Source organism: Trachemys scripta, chromosome 12 (assembly GCF_013100865.1).
Source record: "Trachemys scripta elegans isolate TJP31775 chromosome 12, CAS_Tse_1.0, whole genome shotgun sequence".
Taxonomy (NCBI): Eukaryota; Metazoa; Chordata; order Testudines; family Emydidae; genus Trachemys; species Trachemys scripta.
The window spans coordinates 12,079,835-12,092,148 of NC_048309.1; the positions used below are offsets into that span (position 1 = coordinate 12,079,835).

Sequence of the window (12,314 nt, forward strand, 5' to 3'; positions counted from 1 at the left end):
CTGCAGAAGAAAAAGCAAAGTTGGAGAATTTATTTTACGCTGTCTTCACCTTTACAGTTTTTGATATACCAAAGATTTTTGTATTGTCAACTCATAACAGCATCATAATAATTGTCAGGCTGAAAGTGGTGGTTTAGACACTTGGTTAGGGGGTAAGTTGGGGAATATGCACATTGAAGATGTCTACATTTTTGGAAAAAATTTCCACTGTTACTAACACCAGTTTTGCTGCACTGTAGTTAGCAATGTTGTGGGCTGCCTAACATCTAACAGTGTTGTTTAGACTTGTCCTAGGAGGACTTGATGTCATGGTGCTTAAAAAGTTGGTAACCACTAGAAGCTGGTCTTCAGTGGCGTTCCCAGTGTTGCTACCATCAATGAACCCTTGCTCCCTATACTTGTTGGAGTAAGCAGCCCAAATCCAGCCTGGGTTGGTAGTAACAAATCCACAAACGTATTCATTCAAGGAAAACCTCAGGCTATGATAACATGAAAACAAAGTGCTGCAATTATCAGAGGCATACAAAAGAAGAGGGAATTAATAAATCCTTGAAATTCTCAGATCTTTAATCTTGACTCTTTGGCCTTTAGGTATCTTCAGATCACTCAGGAAATATTTATGCAAAACCCCCGTAGCTCTTTTCAGTAACTCCATGTCAAAATCAACAGAGTCGCAGAGTTTTGTTTGATATAGAACTGACAAAATTATACAATGCCCTTAGCAACAGATTTCAAATAAAACTGCATATGTGAACTTGCAGGGAGGTATTTTAATGACTTATTTCTTCCAGCAAAGCAGTAAACCTCAATTTAAAAAAGCATGACCCAAATACTGAATGCCTCGTCCAGTGTTAGCTAAGTGTAAGCAGGAATTGAGAGCAATAAACAACAACAATAAAATAATAATAATAAATAATAAAAACCCTCTATGTCTCAATCTTTATTCAAAACAAACAAAAAGCCCACATAAAACTAGCATCCAGAAAATTATCAGTTAATCTACAAACACTGGGCTATTTCCTGAGGTCTTAATTCATTTTTTACTTGGCAAACTCTGCTAGATCTCAATAAAAAATGAGTTAGAGCCCCAAGTATTGACTCAATGTTTTCCACGTATATGAGATGAAAAAATGACTGAAAGAACAAATAACGATCCATTATATTAGCTGCTGAAATGGAAAGAGAAAGAGGGAGCAAAAGAGGCATACGTGACGCCATTGCCTTAACATTCGCTGTGTGTCTGTAAGCACATGAGCAGTAGAGGACACCACAGATGGCCGACATAAGAAAAACTAATTGCTTCAGGTTTTAACCTATAGCTGCACTAGTCCTTGACAAAACTGCACAAGGTAGATAATGAGATACATTTGTATTTGTCAGCACAATTAAAAAAATATCCTTGTGCCAAAAAGTTCCAAACATTAAGTTTTGTCTGTTTTTACAAATGTATGCTTTATTTAAGGATATTTTTAAAGGTCATTATACCGTAACATGGTCTATCAAATTTTAAAATCATTTCTGTAAATGACTGAAGAGACTTTTCTGGTTGGATTTGTGGGTCCAGTCAAAAGAAAAAAGTATTACATTAAATTAAAGTGCATATTTAGCTGAATGCCACATTTTTAACTGACCCCAGACCTACAAGTTATTCCTATATTAACAGCTGTATCAAGCAAAGTACTCCATAGACTAATATATCAAAGTATGTGGGCTTTACTTGCTTTTTTTCTGTTCATGGCATATTTTATCTGAAGATGATTTTTTTTTTTTTTTTTGGTATGATCAGTCTCTTTCCTACAGTGATTTTTCCATGATTGTGATGATACTCCTCACTCACTAACGAGGCCATAATTAATTACTTTAATGGACCAGTAGCCATAGTAGTGGCATTGAGAAATCAAGTCAGTTATTTTCAAACTGTGTGTGAAAATCAATTCTAAGTAATCAATCCTAGACAGAGGGAGAGGTCTATAAAATGTCATGCAGCAGCGTACAAGCAAAACTGCTTGGCTTAGTTCTGCCATCCTTATATTCCCATGTACACTTATCACATTGGGAAACATATTGCCCTTGATCTCATAGAAGGGAGAACTCTTTTCGTCTGTGACAGCATGAAACCAGGTACAATGATAAATATGTGGGCCAGTTAGGAATGCTTAGTAGGTTGGTGGAAGCTGGCATACCAGTTGTTTCTGCTTAGTGATACTTTAAAAAACAACAACAACAAAACCAGAAAATTTCCACAGAAGTCATGTAAGAGCTTCCTGGGAGTGCAGCTAGTAAGTTTCCTTCTCTTTTCAGCTTCCTAAAATTATGATTTGGACAAAACTTGGAACATAGACCTTCTGCGTGAACTAGCAGATTTTACTGTGAACAAGTTAATGGAGGAGGGGAGCCAAATCCCTCACCTACCATTTACATGAACAAAGCCCAGGGAAATAGGAGATGAAAAGTCACGCACCGCTAACAGTTTACAAATGGTATATCCCTTTCTATTTGACATGATTTGATAAAAAAGAAAATCTAATACATGTTTTATCTTACCTAACATCTGAGTGAGAAACACCTGCAAATCATTTAGTATCCAGTTAGCCAAGTCTATAATAGGAGGATTTTAGTTTCTGACCCTTTTCTTTGTCTTGAATCATTTAGCTATATATAAATTCTGACAGGTCTTGTCTTTTGTGGAAAGGAAGCTTGCATCTAATCTCTGTCACAGTGATTTTCAGAACTAACATTTCCTAATGCCTTTAGAGATGTTAATACTGTTTTTAGGGGGTGAGGGGAGGGAGGGCAAGAAGGGTAATGGAGAAAAAGCAAGACTGACAACGTAGTATCAACAAAATGTTCCTTATCTCTTACAGTATGAATGTTGTGTACACTTTGTTTTGTTCACAATAAGTGAGCAGCAGGCTGGCAGAGAAGTAGGGAAAAGATCTTTATTGAGCATGCATAGAAGCACATATAATATGCTGAGAAATCAGTACTCGCCCAGTATCACCCTTGCCACCAACTCCCATTCCTGAGCTCCAGGTGTGACAGCAAACTAGGGTACTCCTGAAACCTGACTCTTTCTTCAGGCCCACTCATCGTGCCACATACTTACATGTGTCACAGTTTTAAGGCAGAAAATTGTATTTGATCTATTTAGTATTCAGACTGTAGTGGCATTATTTCAACATGGGTGTATTGATATGTTAAAATATGTTAAAAGAACATTATTAAGGTTGCACAGTCAAGCATTCAAAAGATAGCCTTAATTCTGGTATTTCCTGTCTCAGAAACCTTAATTTGTCCCTTGGTGCATATGCATTATGATGCAGTCATTCACACCAACAAACACCCGCCTTCCACCACTACCGCCACCACCACCAAAAAGCAAACTGGAAAAAAAAAATTCCATCATGTCACATCATATTGACACCCACATGGGTCACCACAAGGGTGGAACCTTTACATCCACCATACAGGTATCTGCTTCTTGAGCTAATGGAGAAACTGCCGGCAATAGTAGGCTGTCATCCTCTAAGTGGACCAGCTCTAGAGGGGGATGGAACACTTTGCCAGTGGGTTTCACAGATATTTGCTGACAGCAGAGGAAGGTGAGACTCAGGGTCTGGAGATGTTCCATTGCAGGCTCTAGATGGGAGTGTTTCCTAGTGGGCACAGATTCTTTTGCCCATTTCCCCATGTTACCCTGTCCCCCCTAACCTATTCCTGTCCCATCCCTCTCCCTTCTTTGCTCCTCATCTTCAGGGCTGGCTCCAGGCACCAGCCGACCAAACACATGCTTGGGGTGGCATCTTGTAAGGGGCAGCCAATCTTGGGGTGGCGGGGCGGCGCTCAGGGGGTTTTTGTTTGTTTGTTTTGTTTCGGCAGGACGGCGTTCGGGGTTTTTTGGGGGGGGCGGGCGGCACTTGGGGTTGGGGTTTTTTTTTTGGTTCGGCATGGCGGCACTCGGGAGGGGGATTTGTTACGGTGGGGCGGCGCCCTTTTTTTTTTTGCTTGGGGCGGCAAAAAGTTAAAGCCAGCCCTGCTCATCTTGGTCACTTTCTCCTCAACTAGTCAGTCCCATTTCCACTCCACGGACTTCTCATCCCAGTTCCAGTTTGTTTACCTAGGCTGTCCTACTTTTACCCATCTGGACTCATCCTTCCAGTCCAAGTCTGCCCCAGCTCCCAGTGTCCTTGCCCAGCTACTGGGGCTAGCAGAGTGGGGTGGAGCATAGGAGAGAGAGGCTCCCTGCTTTCAGTTCTGGTGCCTAGAGCTGGCCCAACAGTGAAAGTCCTACTCAGCCCTGTGGTGAAGCATGCCCAGTGCAGATGGAATCCTTTGGAAATTTAGTTCCAAAACTCTCTACTGAGCATGTGCAAAGTATGATTTTTCAAAGGTTTTATAACCTGGACAAATGTAGGCAAATTTTCATGGAGATGGCACATCCCTGACACAAGGGCCACCCCCTGCCAAACTTCAAGTCTCTGATGCTAAGAATGGGGTGCTTCTCAAAGAAAACGTTGCAAGAATTTGTTAACATAGGCAAATGAATATTTTTCCTTTACCTCATTCTTGGAAATGGGGAACTATTTTAACTGAACATTTCCCCAAAAAATCAGCCTGAAGCAGACATCTGGTATGAAAAATTTCTTCCCAAATGGTTAAAGTTTGGCAAAGTTGTAAGCAACAAGGTCTTATAATGGGAAATGTTGGGTAACCTTAATAATAGGCAGTGCTATCAGCCTCAGCTATAATTACTACTTTTTTTTTTTTAAGACTATATTGTTGTGAGGGTTTAAAGAATACCAATAAAGTCAGCACTTCTAATAAATACTTCAAGTCTCCACATCAGGGCTGGTGCAACCCATTAGGCGACCTAGGCGGTCACCTAGGGCACTACAATTTGGGGGGCGGCGACCGCGGCGATATTTCAGTGGCGGGACCTTCCGCCGCCTCTGTGGGGGGCGGCATTTTGGGGCGGAACCTTCCACCGCCTAGGGCGGCAGAAAAGCTGGTGGCGCCCCTGCTCCACATTATGATGAAAGCACAGCAAAGAGTCTGTTTTGCAGTTGAACTGACATTTTTCTGACATGTAAATATGAAAAATGATCCAGATATCCTCTGGACAAGACACTAAATTGTGTCTTCTCCTACCTGTATGCTGGTTGCATTGATAAGCGTTAAAAAGCATATAACACTTGGATAATCCAAATGATGTGGCTAATGTTCATTCTCGCAGGGGCTGTTCAATAAATACCTGTATATTAGTTTAATAAATAATAAAATGGGCTCTGGCATCAAAGGGATTATGGATTAATTACAGGCAAGCAATCTCCCCCCTCCTCACCAAATGGCTTCTACAGTTGTCTGCACAGTAAAGGCTGGATCCAAACCCCTTTAAATCAACAGTGGAAATTTTTCAATAGCCTTTGAATCAGGCATTAAATGCTGTAAAAATATTCAGAATGTCTTTTATACCTTGTTCATGTCACAACTTGAATCTAATGATCAGTGATTGAGCCTATCCCCAACAACAGCTGCATCATTTTAGTCTGACTTCAAAACGTCTAAAATATTTTGCTCCTTTGCTATTCCTTATGTTGGCCAAATCCTAAAAAACATGCCAGCTCAAGTGTGATTTTTCTCTTTGAACCCACAGTGCCAGGTGCTGTGTATTATAGATTCTTTGGGCCAAAATCTGCTCTCAATTATGCTCATGCCACCCCACTGAAGTCATGGGTGTGACCCAATTGACAGTAACAGGTATAACTCAGGATGGAATTTAGATCCTGGTTATTAGTCACCTAATAATGCCTAGGGGAAGTGAAGTAAAAGGATGATGTAGCAGCCTACACTGACATTGGGCACTATGAGTCTTACAAATAATGAGCTAGGTGGGGCAGTTGATTAATAGACTAGCCTTTCATCCCTGGAAATCTAGACTCAAATCAGTTTTATTCACCATTTAAAATGCATTTGGCAATTTTAGCCTAGTTTCTAATGTCAATTAGTCCACACTACAAAACCACACTACAAAACTGCTTTTGGACAAATGGCAAGCTTTGCTTAAAGAGTCCTAGGGCTGAAATAAAAGTGATGTAAAATAAAAGATTAGGAGAGAGAGAGTGTGTGGGAGTGGGTTAGGGGAGGAGAGAAAACAACTTCATTCACATTTAAGAAGGAATTCATCCCAAAGCATGGTTAACCAACTTGTTTTGTAAATGTTCAGGTTCTAGTGAGTTGGTTAACATTAACAAGCTTTTAAAATTAATCTCTGATGGGTTTTCTACATTTCCCTGCTATGATGAATTCTAAGTTCCTTGAAACTTTTTCATAGACCTCTTATGTGTGTGTAGGTCACTCTTCTTTGTGGGCTCAGAACAAACCCAGATGAGTCAAATGGATGTACAGTTGTGAGCCATCTTCCATATTTGAGCATGGAGGAAGATATAACTTTTACTTCTCATTTGGCAATGTGGACTGCTAATTAATTTGATTCGTGGCTCCGTGGGTCTGCTTTCAAACAACGTTTTGGCTCCTGGATCTGGACTGGGCTCTGAAAGGTATCAAGCCAGAGAAGCCCGGAGGGCACCCTGCAGCCAAAAAGAGCATACAGCTCATAGTTATGGGAAGGTGTTAAATAAATATTCTGTAAATAAAATTACAGTACCAGGGAAGATAAAGGCAAATTACTAGTATATAGAACTCTCTTTAGCTGACCTCAGGTACCATCAGTCATCCAGAAGAGAGCTCAGCCCCATGTTAGGGTTTCAAATGTTTGAATAAAATGTACTTACTATTCTCTCTAAGGACAAAGCGCTTTGGTCCAAGTTTGGAAGACTGTGGACTAAGTACTTGTCTACACAGGGAAATTGATGGGAATAGCTATTGTGGAATAAGGTATTCCACAATAATTCTCTATGTGTCTCCCTGTAAACACTCTAGTCTGGAATAAAAATAATTTTATTCTGGAATAATTTGTTTACGCACAAAGCGCATTAATTGTTCTAGAATAAAGTAACTATTATTCCATAACAGAGTGTCCATATGGGGAGCTGTTCTGGAATAGCTGTTGTGAAATAGCTTATTCTAATAGGTATTCAGTTTCCCATGTAGACAAGTGCATAGGGGCCATGTCTACACTAGGAAAAATATATGTTTTTACAATGAAATAACTAACAGATGATAGCTAATACATTATAAAATCCTAGAGTAGGCAGGGAGGTAGTAGTCTTACCTTGATGTGTAGCTGGTCAAGGCCCTTTATTGAATTTACTAAAACAAGCTATAACAGTATAATGTACTGAAAGCAATTATATTGGTGTAAAGACCTTTATACTGGTGTGAACACCTTTATACCAGTATAGCTGTATTCACATTAGGAGATTACACCAATTTTACTAAATATTTTTTCTAATGATTTAGTTAAATCAGTACAAAAGCTGTGTGTTGACAATCCAGTAAAGAGAATAAGATTTGTAATGCAGCCTCTGACTGAAGGATCTCACATCTCAGCAGCCAGTTTCAGGATTACCTCACACAAGCTGTTAGGAATATGGTGTCAAATAAATACACGTTAATGCCATGTTGCTGCAAAAGCCTAACTTCTTCTGTGTTTAAAAGAGACACAAGATTTAACTGAATATGGTGTAACCTATGTTAAGACAAACCACATGGTCTAAGTAGTACTGTGTTGTATACAGTCTATAGTTATTTTGGAATAACTATCAACAGTTAACAGTTTGTAAACAGACAGATGCTTGGAAAATCAGGCAGAGTCAGTCAGTTCTTTGTAGCCTTACAGAAAATGAACCAGAAGCTGGCAACAAAAATGTGTTATAATAAATTGATATATGCCATCAAAAATACCTCTTCCAGTATAAGAATATTCATTTGTGCCATAGGCAAAGTCGATAAGCAGTGGGTGGTTCTAGTGCCCACATCATGAATGCTTTCTTAAGAATCTGATAGCACACATTAATTTATTATAAGTCATTCCCTTTGTTTTCTGCAGACATTCTTCTGTGTATCTTTAAAGCTTCCCTCATTTGTTTGTGCTGGAATGTTTCCAAATCTGGATCATTCCTTCACTGAAAGTTCTGAGTGTGCTTGGAATGCCAGACTGGGACCCTGGCATAGCAAAGAGAAGTCAGAAATAATTGGGGCAGTGATGGGGTTGGTGAAAATGCTATATAATGCCACTATGTGCATTAGTTCTTAGATAATCATATATTCAGCACCCTCTCCAACTAATCAGACTGCAGCTTTTCTTCAAGTCACTTAATAAAGTTTGATGTCCCACCAAAAGGATAACAAACATCCCCATCAGCCAATCCAGATTCCCCTCTGTGGAGAGCTGGATGAGATGAGATCATGGTCTCAGCAAAATTATAGAACTCTCAGAAGTGAAGCAGGGAAGCGAATTCCTAACCCTCTCATTTTAACTTCAGGTTGCCTCATGTTAGTGATGTAACAAAAACAAATAATAGCCGTTGCCTACCAGTCATTATTACACTACATAAGTTGTTCCGTTTTATGAGATTGGAACAGGAAGGAATAGTTCATTGAAATTTAAATACAGTTGATTTTCTAGATTTCTGTTGCAGTCATACTATTAGTTTGTTGTTCTTCAAACTAGGTTTCTAAATGCTTCTCCATAATTGAGTTAATGGGTCTTCATTCTCATTAAACAATATAGGTAGGAAACAAATTATGATTCTACAGCTCATTGCTGAAAGTGTTCAGTAGGCACTTCTGATTCCAACACATTACAAATTTAAAGCAGAGTGCTCTAGAAGATTGGTGAATCTTGAATGATGGTTTAATAATGGTGTAATAATTTATATAATTTATTTATATTCAAAATGTATGTAAATACCATTTGTATAGTATTTTTATCTGAATATCTTTAAGCACGCTGTAACAGTGAGGCACAGAGAAGCTAAGTGACTTGTGCTAAGAGTTGCACACAGGAAGCCATTTGAAGTACATAAAAACAACTCTCATAACAACTTTTCCATAGTCACTCTGAGCCAATTTCAGAGCTAGAATAGAATCCAGCTCTCAACTCCCTTGTTCAGTGCTCTGTCCACTAGACCTTGATGCTTTCCATAATTCGTACTAAAAAAAGTATGATGAAGGGCCTAAATTGGAATCCAGCTCACAGTGGCTTGCTGCAGTATCTCTGTGTGACTTTCTGAAGTTGAAACCCCTGATGTTCTACAACACATTAGCACCAGTTTCCACATTAAGGCTGCAAACACTTGTACATGGTTAACTTTATTACTGTGAATAGCCCCATTGACTTCAATGGGTCAATGTGGATGCAGTTATACCACTATAAAGGTGTCTAATACTGGTATACTTTATGGGAAAATTCTATACTGGTATTAACACCTTTAAACTGGTAAAACCATCTCTACATTAGGGTGATAACACTATAACTATTTCAAAAACATAGTTTAAAAAATAGTGTAAAAAAATCACACTCCTAACCAACATAGTTATACTGGTACCAAAACTATGTGCAGGCCTTGCCTAAATGTCTGCATGATTAGCAACCAAGGTAAGAACATTTTTAATAGAGCTGCTCAGAAACTGGAATTTCCATTCTGGGAAAAATTATGACATTTTGAAAGTTGTTTTTGTCCCAAATCAGGATGAAAAATCAAAATCTTGAAATATTTCATGGAATGGAAATTCCAAAATATTTGTATTTGGAAACACTGAAATACCTTTACCAAAACAAATGATTTTGATAGTGTCAAAATGTTTCATTTCAATAATTATGATATATTTCATTTAGATGTCAAAACCTTATAATACAGAGAAAAGAAGGCGAGCTAATACCTTTTATTGGACCAACTTCTGTTGGTAGTAGGGGCAAGTTTTGAGCTTCACAGAGCTCTTCCTCAAAAAACATTATAATGTATGCCCAAATGAAATAAAACAAAGCAAGAAAGTCAAATCAAAATATTCTATTTTGATTTTGAATAATTTAGAAACTTTTCCTGTGAAAATTTTCTTGAAATCGACACATTCCCATATTCTTGTTTTTTTTACAGTTTCATACATATGAAATTGCTACATATGCACAAAGTTTATTTCTTCCTTCCAGGCAGAGATAATATTCCAGTATATCCCCTGTCTTTCAAAACTGCCTGCATTTCTTTTAAAAAATCTCTTTGGTGTAGGCTCCCTCTCTGAAACAAATATGCCTGCCTCCCCAAACTGCAGTGCTCTTATATATATATATACACTGTATTTGATTAACTTTGTAAGAAGGCTGTGTCCTGCATGTTGACACAAATCATTATCCATGCTCTTCTCTGATCTCCTGCCATGGATCAAAATGGCAATATGTTCAGCACACCAACTTCTTTGTCTTTACATAATTTGTTTGCACCCAACTTCGGAACTTAATGAGTATCCTTCTGTCAAGATCCAATACCCATCCCTCTCCAGAACACCTGAAGGAAGGATTACACTTGGTTAGGAAGACCTCCCAAAAGTATCAGTATTGAGTTACTGGTATGTACAGGAAAGCTGGAAGATAGATTAATCATACCCCACCCCACCCCCCCAAAAGCAAGCATGGCTAAGAATGTTATAAAGACTTGCAGAAAGACAAGGTGGGTGAGGTAATATATTTTATTAGCAACTTCATTACCTCATCCACCTTGTCTCTCTAATATCCTGGGAACAACATGGCTACATCTACACTACATAAAGACCTGCACATTGTGATGTGCTCAGAGGATTTTGGGTGCTAAACAGTGAAATAAAAAGAAAAATATACATATAAATGAAAATAAATTAGCAACTAAGAGAGAGAGAGGGAGAAAGAGCATTTTACATGGTTTTAAAAAGCATTTTGAAACACTGAAAGCAATGTTATTAGTTACTATAAAAAAGTAAATGTTAGATTTACACATACACATAATAAAATAAAATGATAATTAGAATAATTCTGAGTAGTAAGAAAATTATACCACATCTTTTATCTGGAAGGTTTCTGAAGTGTTTTATAAACTTGGATCACTCATGCACCACTGAAATGCGGCAACCTCTGGCATGAAATGTGAAAGTAATTCCGCTCCAGTAACACTACACAACTCTTTCTTCGAAAAGGCAGTAAAGAACTATTCTGCGGGCATTACAGCTTATAGAATCATGGGGCCAGATTGCCCCCTCCCATGGATAAAACTAATGGTCGCAGGGGCTAAGGGAGAGAAAAACTCTGAGGATCTCCTCACGGAGAGAAACTCTGTGGGAGAAATGGTGGGGCAAGGAGTACTGAGAGAGGAGAAATGGGGCTTCACATACGCACAGACACTTACAGGATTGGTGCCTAAGTCCTTTCATGTCACTGCTAGGCTGGAGGGAATCAGAAGAGGGTGAGGAGCAAAGGGCAAGGTGAAAAAATGAAGCAGGAGAAAAATCAAAGTAGGAGGACAAAGTCTAGAGATTGGCAGACAGAGAAGACGGGAAGCCTGAAATAAGGGAAGTGTTGAAATGAGTGGGAGGGACAATGAGCAATGAGTGTCCTATGCTGGACAGAGTATGAGGGGAAATGGTGATGTGCCTTTGTGTATGTGTGTTTTAAACTAGCCACTTTAGGCTGAGGACACAACCTTAAAAATGTCACTCTCCTTTCCCTCTATGCCTTTCTTCTCCTCCCTTCCCATTTTTTACTTTTTTTTTTTCTTTTTTCTGTTCTTGCCTTATTTTTGGAAAGAAAGAATGCGAGCAAGCAAGAAAGAAAATCAGTGGAGTCCATGTCTCAAAGATTCCAGGGCTTTCAAATTGCTTTCCAAGTCCTCCTTTTAATCTAGGAACATGTCTTTCTTGGGAGACCCTTGCCACATCTGCACTTCACTTAATTCCATGGGGTGGAGGGAATTAATACTGTTCCTACCAGTGTTGGCCAGAGAACAGAGGCCATAAGATGGTTTCGGTCACTGATTTTGTGTAATTTGAAAAAAAAATCAAGTATTTGAATGATGCCCAAAGTCAATATTTATGGGGGGGATGAAATTGGCAGGAGAGTTGAGCCTTTATTGCCATGTGAAAGAAAACTTCACATTTCATAAATTAAGTAGTGCTTGTCTCAGTAAAAGAGGAGCTTGCAGAACATATGTTCTGATTCTCCTTCCTTTCCTATTCATCTGACAGGGAAATTAAATACAAAATTCTATTTTTTCCCCCCTACTTTGCAGCTCATTCAGTGTCATGTTGAAACCAATATTTAAACAAAGGGGAATCTTTGAGTTCTTTGAAAATAGGTGTTTGTTTAAATGTGATATCTGATATCTTTGTAA

The 12,314-nt window shown here is 38.7% G+C and overlaps 1 protein-coding gene across 5 annotated transcripts in view; it reads right to left on the reverse strand.

The window, feature by feature from the left end:
* The window catches only part of SPO11 (SPO11 initiator of meiotic double stranded breaks), a 50,699-nt gene that overhangs the window by 22,425 nt on the left and 15,960 nt on the right, over nt 1-12,314 (reverse strand). The gene's annotated exons all lie outside the window — the stretch shown is intronic.